Source organism: Neomonachus schauinslandi, chromosome 7, assembly GCF_002201575.2.
Source record: "Neomonachus schauinslandi chromosome 7, ASM220157v2, whole genome shotgun sequence".
Taxonomy (NCBI): Eukaryota; Metazoa; Chordata; class Mammalia; order Carnivora; family Phocidae; genus Neomonachus; species Neomonachus schauinslandi.
The window spans coordinates 46,152,003-46,170,937 of NC_058409.1; the positions used below are offsets into that span (position 1 = coordinate 46,152,003).

The following is an 18,935-nucleotide window of genomic DNA, read 5'->3' on the forward strand; positions in this document are numbered from 1 at the left end:
AAAATAGAAAAAGATTACTCTCTACAGAAACACACTTGTGTCTCAAGGATTTTTATGGGAAGTCAGCCTATATCAGAACCATAGAATGTGCTTCAATTCATTTTTAGACATGAAGTATTCAGAAAAAGTATAGCAGATCAGCACTTGGTTAGTAAGAACAAAGGGATTTTTGTCATGCAACTCCCGATCTTCTTTTTATTTATTTATTTGAGAGAGAGAGAGAGCGTGCACACGCAGGGCAGGGGAGGGGGTGGTAGCAGGGGAAGGACAGAGGGAGAGGGAGAGAGAAACCCAAGCAGACTCCACACTGAGCATGGAGCCATCATGGGGCTCAATCTCACAACCCTGAAATTAGACCTGTACCGAAACCAAGAGTCTGTTGCTTTTTTTTTTCTTAAAGATTTCATTTATTTATTTGAGAGAGAGAGAATGAGAGACAGAGAGCATGAGAGGGAGGAGGGTCAGAGGGAGAAGCAGACTCCCCGCCGAGCAGGGAGCCCGATGCGGGACTCGATCCCGGGACTCCAGGATCATGACCTGAGCCGAAGGCAGTCGCTTAACCAACTGAGCCACCCAGGCGCCTGCAAGTTCGTTGCTTAACCGACCGAGCCACCCAGGGAACCCCCTGATCTTTTTTTAAGTCATTATAATACAGTATGTTTTTTCTGTACTTTTTGAAATATTGCATCTTTATTTCCTTTCACTATGTGTTAAGCAGTTATTAATATTGAATTAATTGTCCATTACATATTAGTATACTGTTTACTGGTCTTTACTGTTAATCTAAAATCCTTTACTTTTCAAATTTTAAGACAGTTTTTCAATTCTTCCAATTAGGTATCACCTGGTTCAAATGCAGTTTCTTTTTATTGTTTTGTTTTGTTTTGTTTTTAGAGAGACAGAGACAGAGACAGAGAGAGAGTGCACAAGTGGGGTGTGGGGGTGGAAGGGTAGGAGGAGGGGCAGAGGGGGAGGGAGAGAATCTTAATCAGGCTCCACGTTCAGCGGGGAGCCCCACTCAGGGCTTGATCTCACCATCCTGAGATTATGACCTGAGCTGAAATAAAGTCAGAAGTTTAACCAACTGAGCAACCCAGGCACCCCAAATGTAGTTTCTTTTTAAAATATATTTGTTAACCTGACATCCTTACATTAAGTTTACTATGGGACAGTACCCAACTCCATGTCTGATACCTTACAAACTTGACCCTTCCTTGTTAATTGGAATCTGGGTATGTGCCCTTTTCAAATATTTTTGAAAAATTGAAGCATCTCTTTATCTTTTATCTACAGAATTCAGTTTTCTTATTTTCAACATATATTCTAAAACAAATTTCCCCAACATTCAATAAAATATGCCTCTTGGTGATCACAAAATGTTGATAATGTGGTCTAATTAAAGTCTAGAGAAGTTTACCCACTAAATAACAGTTCCTGAAATGATATTTTAAAATGTACACATTAAGAAAAATTCTTATTTTTTTCTTTTTTAACTTCTTACTTTCTATTAATTCTGATTATTTCTTCTAAAATCAGTAATATTTTTTATGTACCTTTCCAAAATTGTCTAGTTTTTAGACTCTATTTGCTACATCTCACATTTTCTTGATTATTTAGCCTTTCCAGTAGGATATGTTACTGCGTATCTTTTTTCCCCTTTTCTTTGCACTGATTTCTCTACAAAGCAGAATTTTTTTCTTTGCTTTTGTAAAACAAAAGTTTTGGAATAAAAATGATCCAATACACCTAACATAAATTCATTTTTAATTTCTTCTACATGTGAAGCAATTATTTGACCTGATTCAACATAATCTGGAAATGGAATTTCTTCTTTTTGCTCCCAACACCTGGTTCTGAATTTAAATCAGGGTTTTCTGGACTTTTCAATGTTCCTTTCTTCTTTCCATGGAGTGTGTTGACCATTTCATCTATTTGGAGGCCTTTGATTCTGTTTTGCAACAACATGGTCATGGTACAGCTGTAAATGCTCAGATAATCTGAAATCAGGATTATTTACTTCATGGTCTTGTATGATCCAAAGGAAAATAAATGATCAAGATTTGCCTTTTTTCCTACATTAACGATGGCTTCTGTGGAAGAAGCAATGTCAGATTCACACCTGTGAGCTGTAATACTTTAATGCTAGTCCTTTTATTAAACATCTCTGGTGTTCTTGTGTTTCAGCCTATTTACCTTGTCTTTTCTTTTTGGAGCTTCACAGTTAATTTCACAGCTGACCTCATATTGCTTGAATTTGCTAGGTTTCCTCCCTCCCTCCCTCTCTCCCTTCCTTCCTCCTTCTTTCTTTCTTTTTTTTCCCAAAACGGCAGGCACACAGCATGGCTGCATACAGTGTGTAATGTATCATAAAGAGCCGGGACTCTGGAGGCGGTATTCGAGTCCCAGCTTACTCGTTCTGTGCCCCAGGAGAAAGTAACCCATCATTAACATGTGTAAGGATATCTACATCAGAGAGTCTGTGTAAGACTGGGCAGGGTAATTTGTCTCTTTTCTTTCTGGTAGTACAGTTAGGTGACTCTAGGGCCCCAATGCAACTGCCTTGTATAAAATATGACAAGCAACATGCTTTTAAATGTATAACTGAGCTTGTAGGAAAGAGAAATCTGTAAGTTCAAAAATGAAGAAGGAATAAAAAGTGGGGTGGTAGACAGCATGGATTGGTCCAATGGCTTCCCTGAGGGCGTTTGCTGGCTCCCTTACAGAGGAGCTGGCTGTGGGAAGGTCATGTGGGGACAGGAATTAGAAGTGAGATACCCACATAAAGTCAGGCGCTGGCTGTCTGTTCTCTGCCCCTCCAGATCCACTTTTCGCCCATCTCCACCCTGTATCATGGGGCTCCCTTCTCCTCTGGCTTCCAGCTGGCCTTAGCCAATGAGGAAGAAGTTGGGAAAGAAGGAGAAGAGTAAGGTCAGGGTATTTATTCTCCTGATTCCCTCCCTATGCAGTCCCTTTGAAGTGGCTTTGTCCCATAACCCCAGGCCCCGTGGAGGCCTGCTTTATATAACTCTCTCCCCTGCGGTCCCAGGAACCTCTTTCTCCTCTCATTCCTCAGTGCCTACCCAGTGGTGACAGCACCACATGGTCAGCTTCAAGTTGCTGTGACTCCCAGTTGCCCCCCATACCTTTGTAATGGATCCATATGTGAAGAAATGCTCCTCAAACCTTTTCTGGTTGAGATTCTGATACAAACCAAGACTCTCAAAGGGCTACATGTTTAGTGAAAAGGGAGTCCAGGGAAAATGTACAACCAGCACCAAGAGGGCACTTGCTTGACTCAGCCTCCTAAGAAATTATAACCATGCTTTACACTGCCCTGGAGTCCAAAAGCAACCCATCTCAGGTATCTACAGAGAAAGTCCTGCTGAATAGGAGATCACAAGCTTAAATGGTAAAACACACAAGGAAAGAATCTTGCAACGGTGAGACCTGCAAAATAGACAAGAGGATTTAACTCTCCAAGAGCCTTAGTTAACAGCATTACCTGATAAGGACTTAGAGGAAGTGTGTCTTCAATCTTTAAAGACACAGACGGAGACTTGAAAACATGGGACCAAAGAGAGTATGTAAAAAGACCAAGCACACCTGAAGAAGAACTCAAAAAAATTCCAGAAAGGAAAAACATATAAATCATTAAAAATAAAACCAAACGGCTAGATTATACACAGGCAAAAAGAGTAAACTGGAAGGTGGATATGAGGAAAATGCCAAGAATTCAACAGTGAAAGGTAAAGATGCAGGAAATAGAAGAAGGGGGTTAAGACATGAAAACTAGAAATGCAAAGGTCCAACATGTTTCTAATCAGAGTTTCTGAAAGAGAAAATAGAGAAAGGATACCACAGGACACTGGGAGGGAGGGGGGCTGAAGATCTTAAAAGCAACCAGAAAGAAAAGACATTACCTACAGAAGAACTGCAATTCAAGTGGAAGCAGTTTTCTCCACAACAGAAACTGAAGCCAGGTGGCCAATGGAATAAAATAGTAGCCAGTAACAAGCACGCAGTAAATGCACAAGAACCCTTGCTACACGTCTCAGTCGACTGCTTCCTTTTGAACTGGATGAGCTTTCCGTATGTTACACAAACATATTTGTCTGTGCTCCTCAATGCAATCCAGTGTGGCATATTTCTTTTAATAGTAGTGTAGGCTTAAAATCTTAGTTTAAAATCTTTTTTTAAAAAGATTTTATTGGGGCGCCTGGGTGGCTCAGTTGTTAAGTGTCTGCCTTCGGCTCAGGTCATGATCCCAGGGTCCTGGGATCGAGCCCCGCATCGGGCTCCCTGCTCCGCGGGAAGCCTGCTTCTCCTTCTCCCACTCCCCCTGCTTGTGCTCTCTCTCTCTCGCTGTGTCTCTCTCTGTCAAATAAATAAATAAAATCTTTAAAAAAATAAATAAATAAAAATAAAAAAAAATAAAAAAGATTTTATTTATTTACTTGAGAGAGAGAGGGAAGGAGGGAGAGAGCGCAAGCAGGGGAAGCAGCAGAGGGAGAGGGAGAAGCAAACTCCCCACTGAGCTGGGGGCTCGATCCCAGGACCCCAGGATCATGACCTGAGCCGAAAGCAGATGCTTAACCGACTGAACCATCCAGACACCCCAACAGTAGTTTAGTTTTTATCTAGTTAAACCGGCTGGTCTTAACTAAAGCTGTTTTAACCTTCATACAAGAAGCTGGAAGTAAAAATGCAGAAATATTTTAATGCTTACTGAAAAATGCAATGAGAAAAATTGCACTGAAGTTTTAGAGGATACAAACTGAAAAGAAATTAAGGAGTGTATAGAAGTGGTAGGAACCAGTGCCAGAAAAAAGAAAAAGAAAATACTACCTAGGACTTCTTTGTTAGAAAATAAGTAAAGGGTATGGACAGAGAGCTGGAATAAGCAAACATGAGAGAAAATATTCAACTCTGTTAGTAGTTGAAAAAAACATGTTAAAACAAAATATAGAGTTACACATACTATAAATTAGCAAAATGTCAAAAAATGATTACAGCCAGCTCTGGTAATTCTGTGGTAATCCTGGTATACTTAGATATTGCTAGAGGCATAGAAATTTATACTTACATAATTAAAGTAAAAAATTCACTTCCTTAGTCCCACTAGCCTATTTTGAATCCACATGAAATGAGTGCCTCTCAGACTGTTCAGCACAGAATATCTCTCTTCTATTGAACTGGATGGAGGACACTCCTCTTAAACACTTGGTACTTTCAGACTTATTTTTCTGATCTAATAGGTATGAAATGATAGTTCTCACTGATTTAAATTTGCATTTTCCTGATTACTAATTAGGTCAAGTATTTTTTCATGTATTTATTAGCCTTTCATATTTCCTCTTCAGGAAGTTTCTTGTTTGTTTGTTTGTTTTCTCCACATAACCCTGTTGCAATTATTTAAAATGGGAAAATGTTTATGATGTAGTGACAAGTTTAAAAAAAAAAAGGACAAGTTCTTATTCTTTTTAAGTCTTCCTCTTGGCTCCATGTAGACAGAGTGATTATTTTTCTTTATCCCTGCTATTATTTTTATTTCACATTATTCCTTTCTGGTAGAACACTGTGTGCTTGACCTAAAAAAAAAAATCTGTGTCTCTGTGTGTGTGTGTGTGTGTGTGTGTGTGGTGTGTCTGTGTGTAAAAGCGAGGATTGAGCAGTGAGAGAAAAACAACATTTCAAGATCTGTATCTTTAATTAGAGTACATGTTTAAATTGCAAAGGAAACTGCCTTTCATAATTCAAGTAGAAGGAAATGAATTCGTGTATATTGCTTGGAGATTTCACATATTCATGATGTGGAAATTAACTTAAGCACACACTTGTCTAAGTAGTCAGCTTAGAAAAGAGATGACATTCTTTAAAGAAGTGGAACAGCACAGTTTAAAAACAAAAACAAGACGAAGAGAAACGGTAGTGTAAAAATTGAACAGAAATTAATTCCTGCCCAACCTAAATCCTTGGGAAAAATGGGCCGTGTTCCCTAGCATGTTTCATGGCAACATTGGCTTCCAGCACGTGGGACCTTCCACGCTAGTGAAATGCAGTGAAGTTCCCACACGTACCCACGCAGATTTGTCCCCTATTGGTCCTTTCCCTCTGTTTTATCGTCAACCAGGCCCTTTTCTATTATTCTTTCATTTCCTATCTGGATCAACTTTTCCAATTTCCCTGTTAACGCTCTGCTAAATGATGTTTCCCATCCCTGGTACAAGCGCTCTGTACACAGGTCGGGAGAGAACAAGCAGGATTTATACCCCTAACAAAGACAGACAGGGGCTGTCTTACTACCTGCTCACGGAGACCACAGGCCCTTAGGTGATGCTGCAGCCTCGCATTCTCCAAGCAGTTTTTGTCTGTTTATGCTAGGGAGCTCCAGCATTTTAGTAGTGTGAGCTGGAATGTGCCTTTGTACATTCTCTGCCTTTCCCACTTGCTTCCAAATGAGCACCCCTGTAAGTGGCTTGTTCAGAGCAGGGGGGCAGAGAGCCTCTGAGTTTATCGTTCCTGCCCTTCCTGGATCAGTGCCACCTTCCAGTGGCCTCACCACGTCGGGCTCTTTGTGAACTCATATACTAATTTGTAAAGTGGGTGTTGCCGCATTTCCCTTTGCTTTGCAGTCAGATGTCACTTCATTCTAAGGGTGTTACGACATGAGTTATGGGACAGGAAATGAAAGAAGGCCACACTGAAGTAAAATTTATAAAACAAGACATTTTTAAAATGAGGATAAAACCTGGCCCAGTAAAACCTGGAGCATGAGCGAAATAGGATTTGCAACTTGAATGCACACCCTTCAGGAGGCCTCTCAGAAGAACGTGCCAAGCAAGGCTTGACTTCCCAGGGGTGCTTGTGATGCGGGAGGCCCTATCATTGCAGTTCTAGAACCTCCTATGGTCTTCCATCTGCTTAAGTTTGAGCTCAGGTGTGGGTTTGGATCTACTTACTAACATTTCCCTAATGTGGATGCTGAATGTTATCTGAAAACATTTTTCTCTCCATGGGCCTCAAATGTACCAGGATATTTCCTGAAGCTACTCTTTTGTGTAACGGAGTTGGATTTGCAGCTGTGTGTCATGATTTGGGGGCACTCCATAGGGTCGTCTGCTTTAAATATCAGCCTTACCACTGGCATACTAACATTATTACTTCTTTCCTTTGGATGCTGGATGCCTTCCCTAAAGGGGATGGCTGTAATAAGCTACCCCATTGCTTCACAAAGTGTGGTTCCTGAATCAGCTGGGAACTTATTAGAAATCAAATAATCAGGCCCCATACCAGACCCACTGAACTGGAAACTCTAGGGACAGTACTCAGCGTTCTGTGGCTTAACAAGCCTTCCGGGTGATTCTAATGCTCACTAAAATTTGGGAGCCTCCTACTGAAGCCTGTGAGCTTCAAAGTGACATGTGCAAGATGATCTGAAAGAAGATACTGCAACTTTCAATTTCATAGTCTCCCTTTCTAATTTCTATTTTTGTGCATTTTTAGATACAAAATATGTATTACCCTATATATGTATAATTTATCAACAAATACATATTGTATACTAAGAGTTCATGTTTAATTTTGTTATTGACAGGGATGCATGATATACAAAGTCCGAAGGCTACTTGTATAACATTTAAAAACACTTATGCTTTAAATCCAACTGAGCTATTAGCCACCAATAATGTCTTATATTTGTGTTAATATTTTTCTCCTTAGTTCTAAAATGGTTTGCACGTAATTTATAGTGCTTATTTCTCCTGTTGTGCAGAGAACTCTCACATTTCCAGTAAAGTCAGAAAAAGAAGCCTCTGTGTTGTATCCTGGACTCTTTTTGCCTGTTCTTGAACTAAGGAGAGACCAGTGATGGCCCATGAACACCATCAACGGCCCCTTCCCACGTCCCCCTCGGTGCATTCATCATATGTGCATGAGAAAAGGGTACAAAGAGCTAGAAAGAGGATTCTGTGCCATGTCCTTTTCCCACTCCCATTGCTCTGCTTAGATGGAGGAGTCCCTGGAGTCTGGGGAGGCACTCTGTTCTCATTCCTTACTCCCCCACAAATACCAGCTTGCACTGGCCCAGCGGGCCTCCTGTGCTACACACTTATGCTCCCTTTGTCTTACGTATTCCTGAGCTACCCAGAAAATACCACTGTGCACTTATTATAAATGGAAAAGTGGAGGAACTAGGAGTAGGGCTGACTTTTAAGCCACAATAATTTACAAGCTCAACAAAGAAAAAGAAAAAAAATGATTATTTCCTTCTTAGCATAATATGTGCATAAAGTATGCTCTCCAAAACTGTGCATGGCATGAATGAACAAACACATAAATACAGTTCAGTTCCCAAGCACTGAGTTCTCGTACACACCAGCTAAAAGCATAAATCCAGGTTTGAGCCTTATCAACGCACTTACTATTTGTGTGACCTTGAGGAAGTCCCATAACCTCTCTTAAGCCTCATTTCCTTCACTCTGTAAATTAAGAATAAGGATACTAAGCACTCCATAGACTCACTGTGAGAATTAAATGAGATGTAAGAGCTTAGCATGGTATCTGGCACATAATCAACCCCCAGGGAAGGTGAGCTATGTTGTATGTTGCTAACGCTGAATCAAATGCCAAAAAGGAGTAAGTCATATTCCTACCCTCAGGTCCTTTGTCAGTGAAGCTCACAAGCCCTGTCCCCTTTTTTTTCCCTAGCTCAGGCCAATGATCTTACATAATCTATGCTATTTCGAAAATCAAAAGTAACACCTTTATTGGAGAGACTGACCTAAACATTCGTTAATCGCTCTCTCCTCCTGCCCATATGTCTGTCTGCCCAGAAGAGCTATTTTTGCTCTTGAGCTGTAACTACCGGCTGAGGTGCAGAGTCCTTTCATTCCGTTTCACCTAATGGTACATTATACTTCATCATTAAAAGAGAAGGGGAAAAGTATATGTAGATCTCCACGCGGGAGCCATTTAGTTGAAAATTTGATGGCAGTAAAATGATACCACATCAAGGAAGGAATAAAAGACTGCAAGTTTTCTATCACTGTTTAGAAAAATTAATTTGTCTCAGAGGAGACTTTATAACATGTTATCGAAGAAAAACACCAGAGGATAACAATGGAAGTTTCCACGAACTCTGAAAAAAAGGACTCCAGGAAAAGTAACACCTTCCTCTTTTTCCCCCAGATTTGCCCTTTGTGAATAATGGGAAATCAATAAATATGATTTGAATTAATAAGGAAGAAGAAGGCCTGTGACAAAGGTGTAAGGATGTCAAGGCATAAAGTGCAGAATTGCTTCCCTGAAACACTTCTGTTCATTTGTGCTTGTTATAATCACATAATTCCCATATATGGCTTGACTTAAATATTTTCAGTACTGTATGAAGTAGGTATTACCATCCTAACTCGGTATTTCAGGCAGCAAGAATTTGAGAAATTTGCCCAAGGTCACAGTTATAAGTCATGAAATTGAGATATAAACCCCAAACCACTTACGGCTTCATGTGGAGGATGGAAAGGGGCCTTTATGTTCATCTCTTTTCCTTCTTTGAGAAAATGTGAATTACTGCCGTAAAGTGGACCCCTTGCTCCTGCACTCACGTTACCCCTGCTTTTCCTTCACTGACTAGAACACTCTGAAGTCACTAGCCTTGCCCCTCTGAGACCGCTAGATCTGTCACATGGACTCAGGTACAGGGTCAGCCGTGAACGTTCAGTTTGATTCATTTCAAAAAACAGGGATTGAGAGCCTTCAATGAACCAGGCGCTATGCTAGGGGTTTGGGAACCAGAAATAATGGATAAAACTTCTTGCCCCTCAGGGTATCAGTCTGGAAGGAAATAGACCAAAACGATAATAATGGATACCTCTGGCATTGGTTTAAGTCATCTTTTCCTCTTTTTTCTTACCTGCATAAAATGTCTACTAATACGTGTTACTTTTATAGAATAGCTTAAAGAAAAAAGGGGGGTGGGGGCTGCAAGAAAAGAAACTGTTAAGGAATTGATCTCTAACCAGCAGTGTAACCCCAGGCTTCTGACTCCTTCCACCCTAGAAGCCCTATTGTTTAAAGCCACTGTGGGAGGGCGCCTGGGTGGCTCAGTTGGTTAAGCGACTGCCTTCGGCTCAGGTCATGATCCTGGAGTCCCAGGATCGAGTCCCGTATCGGGCTCCCTGCTCGGCAGGGAGTCTGCTTCTCCCTCTGACCCTCCCCCCTCTCCTGCTCTCTCTCTATCTCATTCTCTCTCTCAAATAAATAAATAAAATCTTTAAAAAAAATAAATAAATAAAATAAAGCCACTGTGGGAAACTCTTTAATTGAGAACCTGCTATGTATCAGACAATCTGTTAAATGTTGGAAGTTCTAGAGATAAATAAGATAAACTTTCCAGTGGAAAAATGGTGGAATATGATATTTTCCATGTATACAGACACTGGTTTGCATGAAGCTTTTGCCTTTTTTTTTGTAGCAAGTAGCTGTTACATCCATCTAGAAATGCACACGGCCATACTGGCATGAAGTGTCATCTTTTGAGAGCCATGTAAAAAACACAAATGATCATTACATGCCAACAGAAAGAATAACCCCACAGGATCTTATTAGATTTAATATTTAAAGGACCTCCAATGTTGGGTAGGAGTCTGAGGCTGAAAAAGTAAACTGCAAAATGCTAAAGAAGTTTTAACGCTTCTCAAAATCCTTCACGTAAACGAAAGAATGAACCAGAGGGCTAAACTGAAGTTCTAGCACGTAGCAGAAGCTCTGTGTATCTGCTGTTGTTATAATATGAAAAACAGATGCCATAGATGCCAACTTTCTACCCTAGTCCTGAATCCTCCCCAAAGAGCCTAGTTTAATCCTTTTATGAAGCTAAAAAAAAATAATTTCAGGCCTGTGTGAGCCATATTTTGGACTCTTGTCGTCTTTTGTCACCCTTCAGGCCATCAGCCTAAATAGCTTCTCACGTGTAGGAGGAGGCCTTTGGCACTGACAACAATGAATGTGACCGTTATTCTCTAATTATACAACTGATACATCATCATTACTTATTCAAGTGTTGATCAAATATTGATCACTTTGTGTTGTTACAGTTAAATGAGATGAGTTATCAAAAACTCGCTTTTGGATAAACTGAATGAGTTAAATTTGGTCAGCCGAGTTATCTGAAGTTGTTTTAAAACTGTATTATCGGGCGCCTGGGTGGCTCAGTTGGTTAAGCGACTGCCTTCGGCTCAGGTCATGATCCTGGAGTCCCTGGATCGAGTCCCGCATCGGGCTCCCTGCTCAGCAGGGAGTCTGCTTCTTCCTCTGGCCCTCCGCCTTCTCATGTGCTCTCTCTCATTCTCTCTCTCTCAAATAAATAAATAAAATCTTTAAAAAAAAAAAGATTAAAAAAAAAAAAAAACTGTATTATCATTTTGGCTAGCTCAATGAAGCCCGTAGTTTTAGCTAAAGGGAAGTATGACATCCCCTAAATTAATGACATGATTAAGAATGAAGGGTTGAATGCCATTTAGATAAACCAACAGTTTAATATACTGAGCCCTACAATTCCAGGGGATAAAAGCAGGAATTAACTGCAAGCTGCAATTAATGACCCAGACTTTGAATATAATGAAAAGTAATGAGCTGAATTCTTTCCAGTGCAACACATGATAATTGAATTATAATTGACCTTTGAAGATTATTGGTATCAGGTGAAAACAGTAAGCATTAGAGGATGAAAATCTTGATTTTTGATGCAAAAAATATTTTCCAATTATAATGTGAAAACATACATATGCTTATTTAATTTAAATATAAATATATATACACGATGTACGTATATATATTTAAAATTAAACTGGTCCTGGCTAAAGTCAGGGGGCTAGGGCTTTGTTGGAAGCACGTAACCCCCTGCTGATTCTCACCCCAGCAGAGATTCAAGAATCCAGGACTCTCACTCTATCAGCCACACACCTCTCTCTGCAAGCCTGTAAGAATCACAAGACCTGGGAGACCAGGACCTAAAGAGCTGTTTGCAGGCCCCATATGACTCTTAACCAGAGACTATCAAGAGAAAAACATTGAGAGACTCAGAGAGGAAAAATGGAAGTTCCAAGAAAGGATAAAGGGCAGGGAAGCAGGCCAAGACAGGATAAGAAAGATATTTCATTTTGGAGACTGAAGAAATATTGCTTTGTAAATGTTAGCTTTCCCCTGATCGATAAACATGAGTCTCGAGTATCAAGCAAAGGAAGTCATAATGTGCAGCCTGTTAACTCCTTCAACCTCTAATGCCCCAAGAAATGCCCAGAAAGTCCCTTCACAATCACCACAAAAGTCACCACCTCTTCCCAACCCTCCCCAGGAATGCCTTAAACGGTGACATTTAAAATAAATAAAAGATGATTTTAATTCAATAGTCATATTTTTAGTCTTCATTATAAGTATCATAATGTCAGGAAACTGATGGCTACTGATTTCTTTAAGTGTTTAAATACAGTTTTTACTCTTCAAATGGAAAAAAAAAATGAATAAGGTGTTCAGTAATGCTACCCATTATTTATCCACTTTCCCTTCTGGCTCATGGGGAAATGTCAAAGGTCCTGCCAGAGGGCAAACCAAAAGCCACAGGCAGATGAAGACCAGAACATGGCCCTAAATCAGAAAAGGTTCTCTCTGCCTCCTGAGGCTTTGCATAAAGGTACCTGAAGAAACCACCCACAGATAATTTAGGTGCATTTCAGATTTCACTTGGCTGTTAAAAGTCAAGTTTCATTTCCAACTGAACCCGAACAGCTTCAGGGCAGAATTTGATCCCAGCTCTGGTTCAGTGGTGAGGAAATCCCGGAGCCCTGTGTTCCTATGGGATGACACACTGGCAAGGGAGGGGAGTTTCTGCAATGTCTTCTTCAAAGGCTCCCAGGGGAACCAAACTTGCTAGGACTCTCTATGAAGATCATGGAAGAGACTGCCACCGAAAACACAAGTTTCATGAAAACTCACTGAAGAAAGTTTCTGAGAAAAATGGAGACAAGAGGAAAAGTCAACTGTAATATACATAGATACCCTGAAAAATGCCTTGTTTCTGTTCTTCTGATTAACTAGGCTCCTCTTTTTTTTTTTTTTTTTTTTTTTAGGGAGAGAGATTTTTTTTTTCAGAGAGAGGGAGAGCATGAAAGGGGGGGGGGGGGGGGGGATGGGGGGGGCGGAAGGAGAAGGAGAGAGACAAGTAGATGCCCCGCTGAGCACAGAGCCTGACCCCGGGCTTGATCCCAGGACCCTGAGATCATGACCTAAGTCAAAGTCAGAGGTGGAACCAACTGAGCCACCCAGGCGCCCCTAACTGGGCTCCTTTTTTTATTGCAGTGCTTATTTTGGTGTAAAAGAGTGTAGTCATTTAGTAGGTTCTCAGCCCCTAATCTGTGTTTATGAACTTGGCTAGCCTTGTAATTATACTTAAGAATTTGAAACCTAAAATAATAACTGGGGCACACACACACACACATTTGTGCCTTCTCTGTCCTCTAAGTATCCACTGATCACTTATGCTATGAAAGCCACCCTGAGAAGTCTCTTTCACAGAAAATACAGGAAGGCAGGCCTCTGCATCTGTCACTGCATGTGACCCAGACCCAGGCTATACTGTCGTTAAGCGGAATCCATCTGAGAGGAAACTACTGGAGGCACTCAGAGACATCCTAGAGCTCGCTATCCTAGGCTAAGTCAGTTAATCCCCATCCTCTCTAGCGGTTTGCCCTGAAAAATAAAGCAAAGGATATCATCCCCTTCCCTCATGCCGTTTGGCTCCCTGAGTCTTTCCTTGCCATTTCGCCTCATCGCTGGCAACAGAAGTGATTCTGAAAAGAGAAACTGGGATCTATCTGCTGCAAGCACGAGTCCTGGTTTCCGTCTCCGGGAGCTGACGAACCCCAAGTGTTCATCTGTCATCACCCAAGTCTGTGAAATGCTGAGGGGATTGTCAATGGGGTCACGCCTTTTTTTCTCAGCCTAACGGCATGTTTATTTAAGCAAAGTCCATATTTGGGAACTGTGAGCAAATAAAGAATGTTATAGAATAACAGATCATTTTTAAAACCAAAGACTTCGCTCCAGCATAAAGCTAAGTAAACACAACTTTGAGGTGTTGAGATGGATGGCAGCCAACTTCGAACAGTCCTTCCCAGTTCTTACTTATTTTCCCACACATGATCTCACTTGATCCTTGCAAGCCCCTTGAGGTACGTCAATCGTGAATAGCCGTTACCCCTATTTCACAGCTGAGGAAACTGAGTCTCAGAGAAGTTAACATGGTTTTCCTAGGATCACAGTTCTAAGCAGCAGTCTATATTTAGAGCTGAGTTTTCTGACTCCAGACCCACTCTCCTGTTTTTATGTCGTGCTGCCTTCAACTGAATATACAAACCATGACACTGGGCACAGACTTTCAAAACAACAAGCATTTTGCTGTTTTTTAAAATGCTGGTAGCAGCTGCATAGAACACCAAAATCTGGCAACCTCGACCAAAGACGGGACAGATGCAGGGCCAGAGCATTTCCTAACCAAAATCCCTAGTGTGTCCTCTCTGGAACTTGACATTACTAGTCGTAAAGCTTCTTGGTTGATTTGTTCAATTTATGGCATGTAATTATTTGGGGGACTATAAATCCTTGGACATCAAGTAAATACCCATCACCTAGATTCTACAATTAACATTCTATTATACTTACTTTACCGCATATCACCCTGTCTGTCCATTCCTTTATCCAACCAGCAACCCATATTATTTTTCTGAAGTTGCAGATATCGGTAAAGTTTACCCCTAAGTACTTTGGCTTGCATATCATTAATTAGAATTCAGTATTTGCTGATGGTTCTTATTTTCTAAAGTAGAATTTGCATATAATCAAATATACAAATCTTAAGTGTACCATCCAATAAGTTTCGCCAAATGTATACACCCATGTAACTCAAACTTCCATCTAGATATGGAATATTATCCCCATCCCAGAAATTTTGTTCTCCTCATGCCCCTTCCCAGATTCCCTCCTCACTACTATTTTAATCTTTATCACTGACTTCATCTCTTCTAGAACTATATATAAATGGGGTCCTACAGTATTTACTCTTTGGTGTAAGGATTTTCTCACTCAAGATCATGTGTTTGAGATTCATTCATGTTGTTTTGTGTATCAAGAGTTTACTCCTTTTAAATGTTGAGCATTACTCTACTGTAAGAATATACTAGTTTCTTTATCCACTTTCCTCTAATCGGACACCTGGGCTATTTGCAGTTTTTAGGTATTCTAAATAAAACTAAGAACAGTCTTACAGAGATCTTGCTGTGAATATGTTTTCATTGCTCTTGTTAAATACCTAGAAATGGAATTGCCAGGTCATAAGTAGGTATATGTTTATTGTCATAAGAAACTTCCCGAACCCTCTTCAAGGCGGTTGCACTGTTTTAACTCCCATCAACAATGTATCAGAGTCTCTGTTGCTCCATATCATCAGCAACATTTGGCGTTTTCAGGCTTTTTAATTTTAGCCATTCTGGTGGGTGTTTAGCATATTACTTTTTGAATTACCAAACAAGAATATCCACCAAGTATATCCAGACTTGCATTACCAAGGGACATCTTGGGCAATATTGTGATTTATATTGTGATTAAGACATTAAATCTTGATTCTCCTCCTTCAGGAGTTGATTGAAAGATTCATTATTTGACAGTTAATTTAAATGATTTTGGCTTCAACCTGAGCTCCAAGTCACTGAATGTCATTGAAGTTAATCTTTAGGATGTTTTTCATTAATACTAAGACTTTCAAATTCATCAAAATGATCAGGTGAGCTCTTGACTTATGCTCAATAGAAAAATAAGTAACTAAGCACAACCTAGTCACTAACCTGTAAAATGCCTTTGACTGAATTAAATGGGCACCACCACAGCGGTGACTCTCTTAGACCTAAACTTGTTATTAATAAGAGTGAATCCATTTAGACGAAGCTTAAGCAATACGTGGTAAAGTCATCTCCCGGTTCAATTGCTTCCAGGTGCCGGAGGAAGTCATAGGCCTAATTCTTTCTTAATGCAAATTCTTCCTCAGGCCTTCTAATTGATCCTTAGAAAGTTTTCAAGCTTTTACACTGCTGTTTTCTTGGCTTTTGCCGCATTCTCCCTGCTCTAACTTTATTGCTTATTCGTTATGAAAATAACCTGCATGATCTTAATGCTTATCAAAAATGTATCTCAGTCCACTGCTTATAGTATTAGACATATTATAAGTCATCGGACATTCTGTCTTTTAAGGAACGTTTAGTGATCAGCAGCAGTAATGCTGCTTAGAGCTCTGAAGTGGGAGAAACAAATTGTACAAGTCTTAAAGCTAATGGAACTTGGTCAAGGCAGCTCATGAAACACTCACATGAATGGTATGTTAACTTTGCCACTGCTCTTTAACAAACTTCTTTCTTCGTACTTCAGTTTAAAGGATACTCTGCAAGGATGTGTAAGAATTTGTGAACCGGCAGATTTATAATGCAAACTTAGTGTTGATTAATTTTTGTCGGGCAGATTATAGTTCTGGTGGCACCTATTCAGTTCCTTCCCGTAACATCTAGGAAGGGCAAAACGCTTCCACGGTTTCGAGAATCCCCCTGGTTACAGAGGCGTTAGGGAGATGGCACCTGAGGGAATGTTATGAATTACACATTTTAATCTCTGTCCTGACTTGCCTTTTTCGGGAGCACTAAATACACAGCTTTATCGCTCACTGCCTAGCTGTAAGATAAAAAAATATACTGGTTCTTATGATATGTTAATATGGTAATCATTTGTTGAAATTACATAAAATGTCACCTATATATGAGTTTGCATATTTTGGGAACTAACCACTAGGCAGATATTTTGTACTTCTGAAAATAAGAACATTCCACGGCTTGAAATGATATGACAGTGACTAATTGTCCCACACATCAAATGTGCAATATATACCACAGATTTATCATAGGTTTCTTTTTTTTTAATGTGTCTATGTGCCACCAGGGCCAATGTTATACACAGGTGAAAACAGGCAACTATTTTGGGATGATGTAGCAGCACAGGAAAAACCTGCCTGCCTTAAAATATTTTTCCTCTAGCCTGCCGTAGGGATGAGACACTTATCTTCAGATTTTCCTATCAAAAGCAACATATTAGCAGGAAATATACGAACATCACTTTTTATTATATGAACCATTAATGGCCACTATCCCTCCAGCGTCTAGCAGAACCATGAAGGGATGGAACAAAGTCAGAGACATTAGAAAGGCTGCAGATGAGGGGCGCCTGGGTGGCTCAGTCGTTAAGCGTCTGCCTTCGGCTCAGGTCATGATCCCAGGGTCCTGGGATCGAGCCCCGCATCGGGCTCCCTGCTCTGTGGGAAGCCTGCTTCTCCTTCTCCCACTCCCCCTGCTTGTGTTCCCTCTCTCACTGTCTCTCTCTCTCCGTCAAATAAATAAAATCTTTAAAAAAAAAAAAAGAAAGGCTGAAGATGAGATGAAGTAATGAGACATTGAGTCTGTGCGGTGCAGGGGGCGGGGAAGAACCCCAGGGAGCAGGAGGGCAGCTGGAGGGTGAAAGGCACCTGTGGGAGGAAGCTCTGAAAGACTATCTGGGACTTCGGTAAAAGAGACACTTGTTTCCAACATTCGCCTAGGGCTGGACCCATGAGACACAAACGAGAAACTAACGGAGAAAGCCAGATTTTGCACTAAGCTCTTTTGAGGCACTTTGTTCTGACACAGGAAAGACAGTAACTTTGCAGGCATCGATACTACTGAGGCAAAAAATGGTGCATTTTCCTGTTACATCAGCCAGATAGTTAGATAAACTCTGGTTCATTTACTAAATAAATATGGAAAATGAAGATTGATTATCATTGTAAAGTGCTGCGTAAATGCAAATTCTTTATACTCTGAGTCCAGAGCTTAAATAAAAATCAAGTCATCATTCTTTTCTGATAATTGCCCCTCACATTTTGCCAGCGACCACTTTATAAAGGAATCAAATGCAAATGCTGCATTATTTAATCAGATTTCATTGCATTCTAAATGAACGGGGATAGAAGTGAAGATGACACATTAGGACATGTGACAGAGCTCACTTGTAGGCCCCTTCCATTTCTAATGTATCTCTAAATGTTATCCCCTTTATGTAGTTTGCTTTATTCAACACATGCTATTTTAGTGGCATATAAAGAGTTTTAATGACAACTAACTATTCCCTGAATAAAAATAAAAGTGATCGCTCCATGTTTTATCATATTCCCATTTATACATTTTTTTAAAGATTTTATTTATTTATTTGAGAGAGACAGAAAGAGCACGAGCGTGGGGGGGGGAGGGGGAAGAGGTAGAGGACAGGGAGAAGCAGACTCCCCACTGAGCAGGGAGCCCAACGCAAGGCTCAATCCCAGGACCCCCAGATCATGACCTGAGCTGAAGGTAGACGCTTAACTGACTGAGCCACCCAGGTGCCCCCCACTTACACATTTTACCATAGTCAATAGAGAAAGGCTCAAGGACTTCCGAATAAATTTTAGAGCATAAGTTCAGTAATTAATTAGCTTTAGATTGTTAAGCATACTTATTAGAATTATATTACTTTTCTTCTTCATAAAATTTTTATGTTTTCATTAAAATCTGTTGGCCTTTTATAAATTAACCATAGCAAACAATAAAGGAATATCCTTCAGACTGAGACAAAAGACCTTGATCAAAATAACTGATATATTGGCTCTCTAATCATATTATTCCAGGGCCTTAATATTAAAAAGCTCTCATAATTGGTAACTGAATAGCTCTTCCTTAGATTCTCTAAAAATAAGAGTTTTTAATCTCTTCTTGCATGCTAGGAGAGTCTTAAGACTTACATGTATTTTGGAAATTTGTTTCAACACGTAAAAGGAA

At 40.2% G+C, this 18,935-nt stretch overlaps 1 protein-coding gene across 1 annotated transcript in view; it reads left to right on the forward strand.

Moving 5' to 3' along the window:
- The window catches only part of LOC110591082 (regulator of G protein signaling 7 binding protein), a 97,994-nt gene that overhangs the window by 40,487 nt on the left and 38,572 nt on the right, over positions 1 to 18,935 (forward strand). The window lies entirely within an intron of this gene.